The 13,082-nt window shown below is 39.7% G+C and overlaps 1 protein-coding gene across 1 annotated transcript in view; it reads left to right on the plus strand.

The window, feature by feature from the left end:
- The first annotated feature begins 668 nt into the window (after positions 1-668).
- LOC135100811 (neurotrimin-like) overlaps positions 669-13,082 on the plus strand; it is a 158,788-nt gene continuing 146,374 nt past the window's right edge. Inside the window, exon 1 of the mRNA XM_064004158.1 lies at positions 669-1,040. The gene's annotated coding sequence lies outside the window, so the exon portion shown is untranslated. The remainder of the gene's footprint in view (positions 1,041-13,082) is intronic.

A 13,082-nucleotide genomic window follows, 5' to 3' on the forward strand; every position in this document is an offset into this window, starting at 1 on the left:
CAAATAGCCACCGAATACTATAAGCGAGAGATAGATAAAAAAAGAATACAGTTCATCATATCATATAAAACAGAGCCCAGTGAATTATTATTATTATTATTATTATTATTATTATTATTATTATTATTATTATTATTATTATTATTATTATTATTATCTTTATTATTATTATAATTATCATCACTATCATTACTACTATCAGCGCACCATCTTCATGTTCATATTGAGATTGTTAAGTTGTTGCTGTTGTTGTTATAAAAGATAATGCACAGTTAGCAGCAGCAGCAGCAGCAGCAGCAGCAGCAGCAGTAGTAGTAGTAGTAGTAGTAGTAGTAGTAGTAGTAGTAGTGTACCACAGTTATCACACCAGCAATGTAGTTAACAAAGACACATTACATTACTGAACTATGAGGCGAAAACTTAAGAGGATGCTAGCCTCGAGAACGCCACTGTATGTAAATATGGTAAGAAGATGGTCGGGTTAGTTATTTAATCGTCCAGCAAAACTTAACAAGGCTAACTGGCATAAGACGAGAAAAATTCCGAGCAATGAACGTCACACCATGCCATCTGGGTGCAATTATTTCATTAGCTAACACCCGCGCCTCGGAGACACTGAATCAATTCGTATTACGTCCCATGCAAACCCGAGGAACGCAGCAGAAACAGGCCAACCATTAAGAGAGCAGGACGTTTGGTAAAGTCGTGGTGATACAGTGATAGAGACAGTGAAAAAAAAAAAAAAATACAAAGTGACGAAAACAAGCAGACATTTAAAGTAGTTACAGAGACTACAGCAGCAAGAGCCACGGAACACGCCAGAAACATCGCCTTTTTCCACGTGGTGCCGCCCAGCCTCCGCCACCCAAGCGGGGCAAATTAGCAGCATGCACGCAAGCAGGCCGGGCCGCTGGAGCCTGACACACTCCACTCAGAGGCGGCCTGTCGACGGTAAATACTGGCTCGGCGAAGCTTACGAGGAGGAAAGAAAATCTGTGGCGACATAAAGGTCTTCATAAACAGCAGCCGAGACACAGCAGGTGGGTAGGTGGGTCACGCGCGGACAACCTACACAGGGAGAAGGGAAAGAGGGAGAGAGGGAAGGGAGGAAGGGAGGCTGCAGGACGCCTTTAAGATGTTCAGTCCACAGCTCCACCAGGGATCAGTCGAGCAGGGGCGACCGGTGGAGCGTATTAGTAAACAATTCCGAGGACTTACTGGATTACCTTGTGTCTCTCGTAGGTCTGATGAGAACACCTGAATACCCCGAAGACCTTCACTTTGCTACCTATGCTTCTTGAACACCGCGAGCCCCTGCAATCCCTTTCAGCAGAGCTCACCCACTCATGCACTTTGTTCTTAGTTTACTGAGCCCCTTCAGTTCCCTTTAGTGAGCCTCTTCCATTGATGCATTTTGCCCCTTACCCTCTTAGCTCCTTCAGTCCCTTCACTAGGCCCCTGCTCTCTGCTCCTCACCCTCCAGCCCCTCTACTTCCCTTCAACAAGCCTCTATCACCCCTCACACTCAACCTCTCACGCCTCCAGCCACCTCTCGCCTCCTCCATCTCAGCCACTTCACACTTTCTCATCACCTCTCCTCCACCTTCTCCATTTCCTCCTCACGTCTCAGTCTTATTCCTTTCCGTCGCATTTCCTTATTCCTGCAATATTCTATCAGGACTACAGTTCATCCTTCGTATTGCATCTGCATATTTCTTTCCTCGAGAATATATACGTAATATCTTCCTGACCACCTGGGACGCCGAGGCTCAGTGGCCGCAGCACAAAACCAAGGATTTCGCAGGCAGGGGGAGATACAATCCTGGTACTGCTATCATTCATTTCCTGGATGATGAAGCGGTGGTTCTCAAAGCTATGTTTGATTTCAATGACAATATACACTGTACTTGAATGGTGATGTGAGCGTTAGGTAACTGACTAAAATAAAAAAAAAGATCAGCCACCCCTGCTACAATTCGATTAGATTACGTTATGGAAAGTTAAGTAAAGCTGAAAATGGGCTGTTAGATAAAAAAAAAAAAATGTTATGTATGTTAAGATAAAGTTTGACTTTGTTGAATTTAGTTCTTTTGGGTTAGATCAGATTAAAAAAAAAAGTTAAACTGGGCAGGTACTGGATAGGTTATGTTGGGGTAAACTGCTAGGCTACGTTACGATTAGAAGAGACTGGATTAGACTTGGTCAGCTGAAGTTTGATTAAATTAAGTCAAGTTTGGTTAGTTTTGGTATGGATAAGGTAAAATTAGGTTAATTTTTCGATAAATTAGGATTATTAAGATGACTAATCTAACAAAAGCTCAACCCAGCACAAGCTATCCCTTAGTAAGATGAAAGAGCAGGTAGAGATATAACATAAATACATCACAGACCCGGTACTCAGCCACACCCTCTTGTCCTCGCTCCTTTACCCAGCCTAACCTTCACTCACGCCTCTATTCTACAAAACCGTGTCTGCTCATCATCACCTGTCACCACATACAATTATTCCCACCATAACTTACACCTAGTACCCTACACTTACTCCCCCCCCGGGCGCGGCCAGGTGTGGATACTTGGCGCTGCTACACCTTCTACACCCTCATTACCTAAACTACTCACGCTCCTCCCCCGTACCTCGATGGATTCTTATCGAAGTGTATATTATGTATTACTAAATGTATTATTATGTAACCCCAATGTTCTCGTCTAATGTGACGTGTGTGTGTGTGTGTGTGTGTGTGACCCACAAGAAAAGACATTATTAATAGACAGCCTCTCAGACATACATAGAACGAACCACCGAATGAACGAAGTAACAATCAAACAACACACACACACACACACACACACACACACACACACACACACACACTTTTAAAGAGCCTCCCTCCCCATCTCCCTCCCCCCCACAAAAAAAAAATCCAACCATTTTGTGAAGGAATTGTTAATGCTACAAAAAGAAACCCCAAAAATTTCTGCTTCATAAGTAATGGTCGGACTATTTTCTTGTTACTACTATGACTGTAAAAAAAACGTAGGCACATTTTTGCCCTGTGTGTGTGTGTGTGTGTGTGTGTGTGTGTGTGTGTGTGTGTGTGTGTGTGTGTGTGTGTGTGTGTACTCAGGAAGCGAATAAATAACAAACGTCAGTAATAAAGGCACAAAGGCTCGGGGGTGAGGGGAGGAGCCACGCGATGCCCGCCGTGTGCAGCTGATGAGTGGCCAAACCAAATTGCTTATCGCTGGCAGCCAAAAATACAGCACGAGTTACAAATTGCATCTGTGTTCTGAATATTTCACGGGTCGTTGCCGGGCAGCCTAGGCGGGTTCAGTACACACGTGATGCCATAAAGTGTACACAGCCGCGCCGAACAGCACACACACACACGCACACACACTCACTCACAGTTAAGGTCAATGACGCAGCAATAAACAGTACGACGTGGTCATGAATAATGATGAGTCTGGCACACTTTGTGACTGAAGTGTTTGGAGTGTAGTTAGCAAGAAGTGTTTGTTAACCCGGCGAGTGTGTGGAGGACAGGGAGGGAGAGGTTGTCACACACAAATGCATATCGGATTCTGCTTTGGCAGTGGCAGAAGTAATATCAAGAGGACAGGAAGCGAGCATACTTAAAAAAAAAGAGTACTCTTACAAGACTTTCTCTTGGGAGATTAATATGGAAACTTGAATACAAAGGAGGCATCCAGGGAAGCCTGCTGCTTTAGATGCAGAATCTCGTCAGAAAAAGTGGAAAGAAAACGATGCAAGAGGAAAATTCTGGATAGTCCTGGAGAGATGACAAAATTGTGCTCCACAGAATTCAATGTTGGGAACTTTTTTTATATATATAATTACTAATGATGTACTGTGAATGATATCGCTTGTCACATGAATGTCTGATGGTCATGCTAAACACACACACACACACACACACACACACACACACACACACGAAAAACCGGATACATAATATCACAAAATCTCTATGAATGAGACTAGATGGCACATGGAATTCAATTAAAGAAATGCCAAGTAATTTAGTTCTAGAAGAAAGTAAAGATGCCAGAATGGGATTACATACTATGAACAAGAAGTGCTTAGGTAAGAATCTGTCAGGGAGATCATCATATGTTTAATAATGAATAACCAGCAGACCGCATGAATCTGAATAAATTAAAATTCATGAATGAGAAAATTAGGAATACTGAAAAAGAATATAATTTATAGACATCAATGACGAGATAGGAAACAAAGATAGTTATATAATTCATGAGAACAAAACTTGAAGATTCAGCAGTGTTGGCTTAAATAAAAAAATAAATGAATAAATAAATGAATAAATAAATAAACAAATAAACAAACAAACAAACAAACAAACAAACAAACAAACAAACAAACAAACAAACAAACAAATGAATACAAAAACTGAAAATTCAGAAAGGACAAGGAGTCTTTAAGAGGTGTGCCCAGTCTTGCTTGAGAGACCTCAGCCATGAATGAAGCAAGACGACAGGCTGCACTAAAGAACAGTGAAATGCAGAGAGGAAAAAAAAATACTATTAACAAGCTTTATAAATGTGTCTGAAGGAAGAGGAAAGATTAACATTAATGAGTATATATTACAGCACCTAATCATCTTAGAGGAAAAAAGTTGTCAAATAACTGAAGCATGTGAAATAACTTACCTTCCTTGACATGACAATAATCTAGTGCAATAGTATATTACTGCTAAAAGTCATGTGTGCCAAAAACACTCATAGTTTAAAAAAACAATTATGATAAAACAGTATTAAAAGACAAAATACAATGAAATAGATTCAATCCTATATATAATTAGGTAGATAAAAACAATTACGTGTGTGTGTGTGTGTGTGTGTGTGTGTGTGTGTGTGTGTGTGTACTTAATCTACTGTCTTGCGGATCAGAAACTTGTTCAAGAATGTTAACGTTGGAGCGCCGGGCCACAAGTAGCGGTAACAGTGCTGGGCCTGGCGTGGAGAGGCTACGCGGCAAACAATGTGGAGGACATTCCACTTAACGCTGACAACTTAATTAGGATAAGTTAATCGTTGAGCTCTGCGTCAACATTATAATTAACTGAAGGGAAAGGAAACAGTGATCACGACATATACAAGTGGATAATGACACCGCTTTTAAAAAAAGAAAAGTGACTGAAGGTGAAGTAAAAATTAGAGCGTCAGGCTAACGATTCCTTTTCCTTTGGTAACTACGTAGTGTAATAACCTAACATCCTAATGTCCGGCAGTGATGATGATGATGATGATGATGATGATGATGATGATGATGATGATGATGATAATAATAATAATAATAACTATAATGTTCCAACAAATATTATTATTATTAATATTGTTATTACTATTATTATTATTATTATTATTATTATTATTATTATTATCATTGATGCCTGAGGAAAGTCGTGGTCATTAGCCATACCAGCACACACTTACTCAGGGCCACCGCCACACCTACAGCTGAAGAAAAAAACTATTAAACATCATAGTGGCAATAACACTTAGTTCTCAAAGACCGACCAAACCTTTTATTAAATTTCAATGAAGTACCTGGCTATTCAGGATAATTAACAGTTAACTATCACCCACATCACACCACCAGCACTCCACAACTATGGAGCATTGCTTGAAGTAAATGAAACAGTATTTCAAAAGTTGGCAGAAACACAGCTAGGTAGTCAGAAAGGTGGCAAGACGACGGTTAACGTAAAGAGTTGGCTACGCGGTACCAGTCAAGTCTGCAGCGTGAACAAAAAGCATTCAAGATCCATCCATCCATAACTAAACACCAATACTTCAGAAACTTCAGCAAAGTCTAAGATTCCTAATATATATGCCAAGGAAGTTACTCGTACGGCAGCAGGAAGAAAGGAAGTGAGGGAGTACCTCCTCACTCCCGTCTATCAGATGTTCAAAGCCGCCGCCGCCACCTCGCTGTGTGGACTACTACGTAAGTAATTATTTGTTGCCGACGCTATTGTCGATTTCCAATAACTAATGCGAGGGTTCAAAATACTCCAAATAATGAGATATAAGACCAGAGAACTACTATATATGTCAATATATATGTGTACTGCACAAAATTGCAGTAATACATAATGATTAAATTTTCATCAACCACTTTTTTTTTCTTGCACACAGCGTCATAACTAAAAATATCCTATACTTAAAGCATCATATGCATTACGCTGGATAGAGGATTGAGCGTGTTACGCTGGATCGAGGATTGAGCGTGTATCTTGTCCCTACCATGACGCCACCCCCACCACGCCTGCCCTCCGCCTCGCCTCGCTTGCCTCTCCTTGACACCAATCACGGCATCGAGTTTGTAGAAGGTGCAGGCAGCAAGCTTGGTAATTCATCAAGAGCACAGTGATCCACAGCCCACATTCTGTACACAGCTCGAGCATGGTAAATGTCTCACTTTTCGAGGTGCTGTAGTGACGACTAAAAAATCTTTGACCAAAATTAAGCTGCCTATCTTGCTGGCCTCCGTCTGCGCCTCTCCAGCCTATCCGACATCTCTATAACCACCTTAACAGTGGTAAATTACTTAATAATAATAAATTAATACTTAATACCTTAGTGCCCACCTCATTTCACCTTTGGAATCCAACTACTAATATAAAACTATAATTCAACATTCATTCCTCCCGATCACATATAATGACAAGTGTTTAACCGGCGAACTACTTGTCAACGTCACTGCTAGTTCAGTACCTCGAATTAATGCCTACCTAGCAGCAACTAATTACCAGTGAATTCTTGGCATTGCATGTAGTAGTAGTACTAGTAGTAATACAAAAACCTACAATAATAGCAAGCCTATATTTTTTTTCTCCCAACAGGCTTTTCAAGGCATGCAGAAGCTTGTTCACTTACTTTCTGAAAAGCCAATCACTGGGCGCGGTTCCTATTACGTGACCTGCGCACCTCAAACCTGAGCACCAATCAGAACTCGACGCTTACCTGACGTCACACATCCGGGAAGCCGGCACTTACACCTGGTACCGCCATATTTAAACGCCCCACCTGCACTTAATTTAACCACATAATATATTTGATAGTTCAACTCTGCAATATTAAGCCAAACAGCCAAGAAATATCAACAAACAGGAGGCCACAAGTGTGGAGAAATAGTTACATGCAGTGTCCCTTGGCCCTACCTCAGCCCTCCACGCTCTCCTCCTCTTCCCTAGCTCCTTGCTTCGTTCCCCACCACCTACCCACAACCCGCCCCTGCACCCTCAGACATTCACACCACACCGAAAATATACACAATATAGCATAAAGGAAACAAGCAATACTGGATGACAAATAGCCCCAAGCCTCACCTGAACAGGAAATGAGAAAATAATATTAGAACAAGTATTTAACCTCGTATAGTAACCAACCTCCTAAGAGAAAACGAGTGTGGTTCGTCATAATATGAAAAAAAACAGGGACATATGCAAATGCCGCAAATGAGAAGCTAAAGGCTATCGCTAATGGAAAAGTAAAATAACACCTCCATCACCAGGCCCTCCATGACAGTGACAGCCGCCGCCTACCGAACCGGGCATTTCAATCTACCTTTATCTACTTCATCTTTGCACTCACCAGGCAGCTGAACACTTCTCCGACACACCATCATCGTCCTAGTCCCGGCATCAACAGCAGGAACATCACACAACAAGCTGCACTCAAAAAAAATAAATAAAAGTAAGTTCGGAAGGAAGCAATCACTCGCGACTGCATGCTCACATCAGAGGCACAGCGTGGAGTGACGTAAAAGTACATGATACTCACTGCGCATTTCTACCTTCCTTCCTTCCTTTCCTTGAAAAAAAACATGATTGGCGGTAATTTTTCACAGACTCGATATCTATATCTCCTTTTGAGTATGAATGAGTTTGTATATCATTCTTAAATCAAGTTAAATGAGATATGTAGCGTCTTGTGCTATGCATTAGTCATCTACCTAGCACTTACGTTATATCGTGTCATTCTTTTTCAGCTGTGCATGGCACTTTATCAACACTGAATTATGGAAGTTCTAGCAACAACGATAGTAGATGAAATCATATAGATACATAATTTGCAGAGTAACATCATGGAATGTCATTCATGCGTAAATGAAAATGAAAACATCGTACCCTGGAAAAATTATCGTACATCGGGTAAAACACACACACACACACACACACACACACACACACACACACACTCTCTCTCTCTCTCTCTCTCTCTCTCTCTCTCCGATAAACATATCACACGGCATCACAGTAACTGTATAAACGTATATGAAATGTAAGCTAAATATTTTCAACATACACGAGTAATACGACACTTATTTTTTGTGATTAATGCAGATTAATAGTTAAATAAGTCCCATCAACATTTATCAGTAGTTTGAGCGTGTGTGTGTGTGTGTGTGTGTGTGTGTGTGTGTGTGTATGTGTGTGTGTCGCCATGACAGGCCGTCTTTAAAGCCACTAACAGCACAAACAAAAATATTTATTGATACGATTATTACCAAATTACTACGTCATACATTATTAATGACTTTTACGTAAATTAAGAGTTTCATGTGTGTATGGGCCTTGAAATTTGTAATTCACTAATATATTTCCTAAAATGATAAACTTCAGTCATCTAATAATAATAATAATAATAATAATAATAATACATAATTTACTGTGTTGTTCCTTCTCTGCATCACACATTTTCCTAATACTCATAGACGCCTTTTTTATACCAGTGCAAAGAGAAAAAAAAAATGTGATACTTTAATTTTTTTTTTTTTTATCCAGTACAGTAAATGGAAAGTCAATATTCATTAAATTTTTTTTTTCCATTGAGCCATTAAGTGTACTTCAAAATATGTTATGTGTGACGCATGAAGCAGAGTAGATGAATAAATAAACAAAACTGAAATAATAGCCAAAGGACAGCAAACAAGCTTAACAAGCAGAATAATTAGAAACTATATACATATATATATATATATATATATATAGAGAGAGAGAGAGAGAGAGAGAGAGAGAGAGAGAGAGAGAGAGAGAGAGAGAGAGAGAGAGAGAGAGAGAGAGAGAGAGAGAGAGAGCTTAACTTCAAATGGCAAGTCAAAAACCTAAATACTAATACTATCAATGATTTGTAAAAAGCTTTATCGACTTATTTATATTCATATATTTTTTCTTCTATTTGTTTATTTGTTTTCCATTTATTTTTCTATTTATTTTGTCTGACAGTCAAAAACATATTTATGCATAGTTTATAATAAAAAGATATGTTAAAGTCTAGCCATTTGAAGTAAATGAAAAGGAAATATTATGTAATGTATATATAAAATGCGTGCAAATCCTTGCGTAGCGAGAGTAACTATTGTACTATTTCACATGTTTAGAACAGTTCTTGTTCACGAGGACAACTGTCTAGTGTGCGTAATTCTTGTTGCGTCATTAAGTAGTACCATTCACTTGATTAGCGGCATTTGACTCATTTACATAACACACACCAGAAACATCGTGAACATCATTTCATTTCAGGTATACCAGTCCTTTTGTTCTACTGACACTCCAGTAACAGTAAAAATAGTAATAAGATGAAAGATAAGGTAATAACAAAGAAAATTATACAGGGACTGCCACGTATAGGCCAGAGGGCTTCTTGTAACATCCCTTATTATAATATATATTTTTTTCTATAAACATTAAAATATAAATAAATAAGTAAATAAGAAAGAAAATATAAGGCTTACCTCTGTATGAGTAGCAGTAAATCTAATGTGTTGGAATCCACACAATTTAATATTTGCTGTGATGTTACTGTGATGTAGGATGAAAAGTTTGCACCAACACATCCTATTATGACAGCGTCACCATCACTGATTTTATCACATGGGTTTTAGTAATCAAATCAACAATTGACAGTATGGCACTGAGGCTGTTACATTTGTTTGTATAATGCGAATAATTTTAAAGCTGAAAAAAAAGAATGAATACAGAGGTGTAAGAATTCTTAAGTTGTTTCGTTTTTCCTCTCCAATTTTGTATGAAATATATGGCGCTCCTGAGCTTTATTTATAGTTTTATTTGTATTTATTTATTTATTTATCCGTTTTCCTTATTTGTTTAATGTTGTTTATTTATTTTTACTTTTTTTTTTCTTTTCTTGCCAGGAGAATTTGGTAGTTTTCCTGTGTTGATTACTAAAGCCTCACCAACACCCAGCAGCGCAACCCTTCCCTCTCACTTTAATATTGCAAGTATTAAGCATCCTCTTTCTGTCAACGCTCTTAATCCACAGCTGGGAGCGGCACTAGCACCACGCTCACCCTCTCCCTCTTCTCCTCCTCAGCAGAAATGGTAATACGCAACACACCTTTCGTCTCCCGCAAGTGTTACCAGTGTCTAAACATCGACTCGCCTCCACTGCAGTACTACCATATCCCAGGACATTACTTCCCCCCCCCACCCTTTGCAGTACAGTGAATCCTCTTTCTCCTCGAAATTCAGTGCTACCATTATCATAAACCCTCTACTTTTATGCCATGCCGAGCTTCCCACACCCTGATACTTTTATTCTCCCCCTACTGCTGCTGTGCTATCAAATCTTATGCCTCGGTAATTATGGGAAGATTCAACCTTTCTGTCTGTCTGTCTGGCTGTCTGTTTACCTGCTCTGCTCTGGGTTGTCTGTCCGTCTCTCATATCGTAATTCATCTTTCTTCACCTGCGTTGCTACTGCTGCTGTTCCCTTCCCAAAGCTAATGTCCTTATTTTCGTTAAGTAGGGGATAAATTTTCTTGGAGAGAGAGAGAGAGAGAGAGAGAGAGAGAGAGAGAGAGAGCATATTGTGTTTGATAATCGCGTTGAAATTATCATTGATGAAACTGCTACTAAATAAATAAGCTAAGGCGTAGCACAAGACATCTTTTATTTATTTGTAATCACTATCAGTCTCCCAACATTAAAGGAAACACTAGTGCTTAGACTTAATTTTTCATCAGTGTTTGGTTGGAGAAGCACAGAAAAAAAAAATCTCAATCACTTTTATTAGGAATGAAGATAGCAGCGCGCCAGGAAGTATTGCCAGCTTGATCGTTATGTAATTATGTGACATTCCGCGGTGTTCCTTGGAGAGGTGAAATCGTTGGCGCGGATAATTATTAATTTTCCTCCAGTTATTAGGAATGTAGCTCACTCTGTGATTACCTTGCCTCCGATGACGTGACGGTGACGATGATGGCGTGCCGGAGAGGTGTTCAGCTGCCCGGTGAGTGTAAAGATGAAGCTGATAAAGGTAGATTTAAATGTCAAGTAAAGGAGGCGGCGGCAGTCACTCTCATGGAGAAGTAGGTAGTGGTGGTGTTTTTTGCATAGTTACGTCCTTTACTACATGATCATTTGTATAATCTGAGTATGCCTTATTTGAGTTGTATGATAAATCCGTTATTTCTTTATCTTGGAAAATGACGACTTTAAACTATGAGGTTGAGTACTTGTTCCAATATTTTTTTTATTTCTTAACCTGCGTGGAGATCCTAGTTTACTATTTTTGACAATCATTTATATCATTATTTGTTATTTTTTATTATTAAACGTTGGATTACTTGTTATTTATATTATTACATGTTGGCTTGCTACCCTATTTTGTCTTGTCCAAGTGCTTTGGGTTTCTGAAGGTGTGAGGGAGAACTTGAGTTAGGCAACAGCAGAACGGAACTAGGAGGGAAGGATAGGAAGGCAACCGAACTGGCGAGAGGGAGGGGAGGAAACTGCACTTAGTATTGCTACCTGTGGCTTCCTGTTGCCAGTAATATTTATTATTGCTTTACATTAATGTTGGCGAGTTTCAGTAGTTAATATATTCTCTACATCATCGCAATGAAGCTGGTTGTTGTTGCCGAGGGGCAGGTATTGGACACGTGCTTGTACTTTCATAGTAATCATGTCCTTTTGGCGCTTATTTGAATGCACCTTACAATTATTACTTCATGGTGCATATTCTTACATCAGTGATTGTTTTTACACAAGTGATTAATTATTTATTACTCTGAGAGGCTGGTTATCTTCTTATTTCTATTGGAGATTGATCACTTGTTTCAATAATATCTTCCTCTTTTTAATGGTGCAGCAGGAGAGACGTCCACCTCCCAACTCTTTATCTTCCATTGACTACATATGCGCTATCCAACTCACCTGGTGACCGTGCTAATCATGAACTCTCACAATAGAAAACAAAATGGAGATCTGCTAATAATCTGTTAATTATTCCCAGAGCCGAGGCTGTTTGGAGGCTAGTTTCTTTAGTTTATAATAGATAAAGCCGTAGGGATTTCGATGGTAGAGAAAAAACACGAAAGGCAGTTTATTCTATTCAAAATTTCCTTTTGGCTTGTGACGCACATCAGATCATGTGGATTCCATGCAATCTGAGCATCTTGTCTTGTGGAATGCCTGTCTCATAACACGATGCTAGGACGGGATGAGAGTTGCAAGGTTCTATGTTTGTTACCATTACTTACTTGCTGCTTTATTACCCATCAGAGAGAGAGAGAGAGAGAGAGAGAAAGGTACTGAATATCCCTTGGCTCAACATCAGCGCCGGGTACTCATGAAGCAGAATATTCGTCCTCTCTCGGAGCGCCACACGTCAGCGCGCTCGTTCCGTCACACAATATCGCCTGAATGTTCGATCGTTCACTTTTATTCACGAGGATAAAAAGAGGCTTACACTCTTCATGGGTTCATGAAAAAAAAGTATATATGACTTTCTATATTAACTTGTTAGCTCTCTCTCTCTCTCTCTCTCTCTCTCTCTCTCTCTCTCTCTCTCTCTCTCTCTCTCTCTCTCTCTCTCTCTCTCTCTCTCTCTCGACTCGTTCACCTTTCACACTCATCCGTCCCCACCATCTCTCTCTCTCTCTCTCTCTCTCTCTCTCTCTCTCTCTCTCTCTCTCTCTCTCTCTCTCTCTCTCGGAACAACACCATCTCCATCTCGCAAACTCTCACCTGCACTTCATAAACATACCTTTAATTAAAATTCTTTCATCGTCT

This window comes from Scylla paramamosain, chromosome 5 (assembly GCF_035594125.1).
Source record: "Scylla paramamosain isolate STU-SP2022 chromosome 5, ASM3559412v1, whole genome shotgun sequence".
NCBI lineage: Eukaryota > Metazoa > Arthropoda > Malacostraca > Decapoda > Portunidae > Scylla > Scylla paramamosain.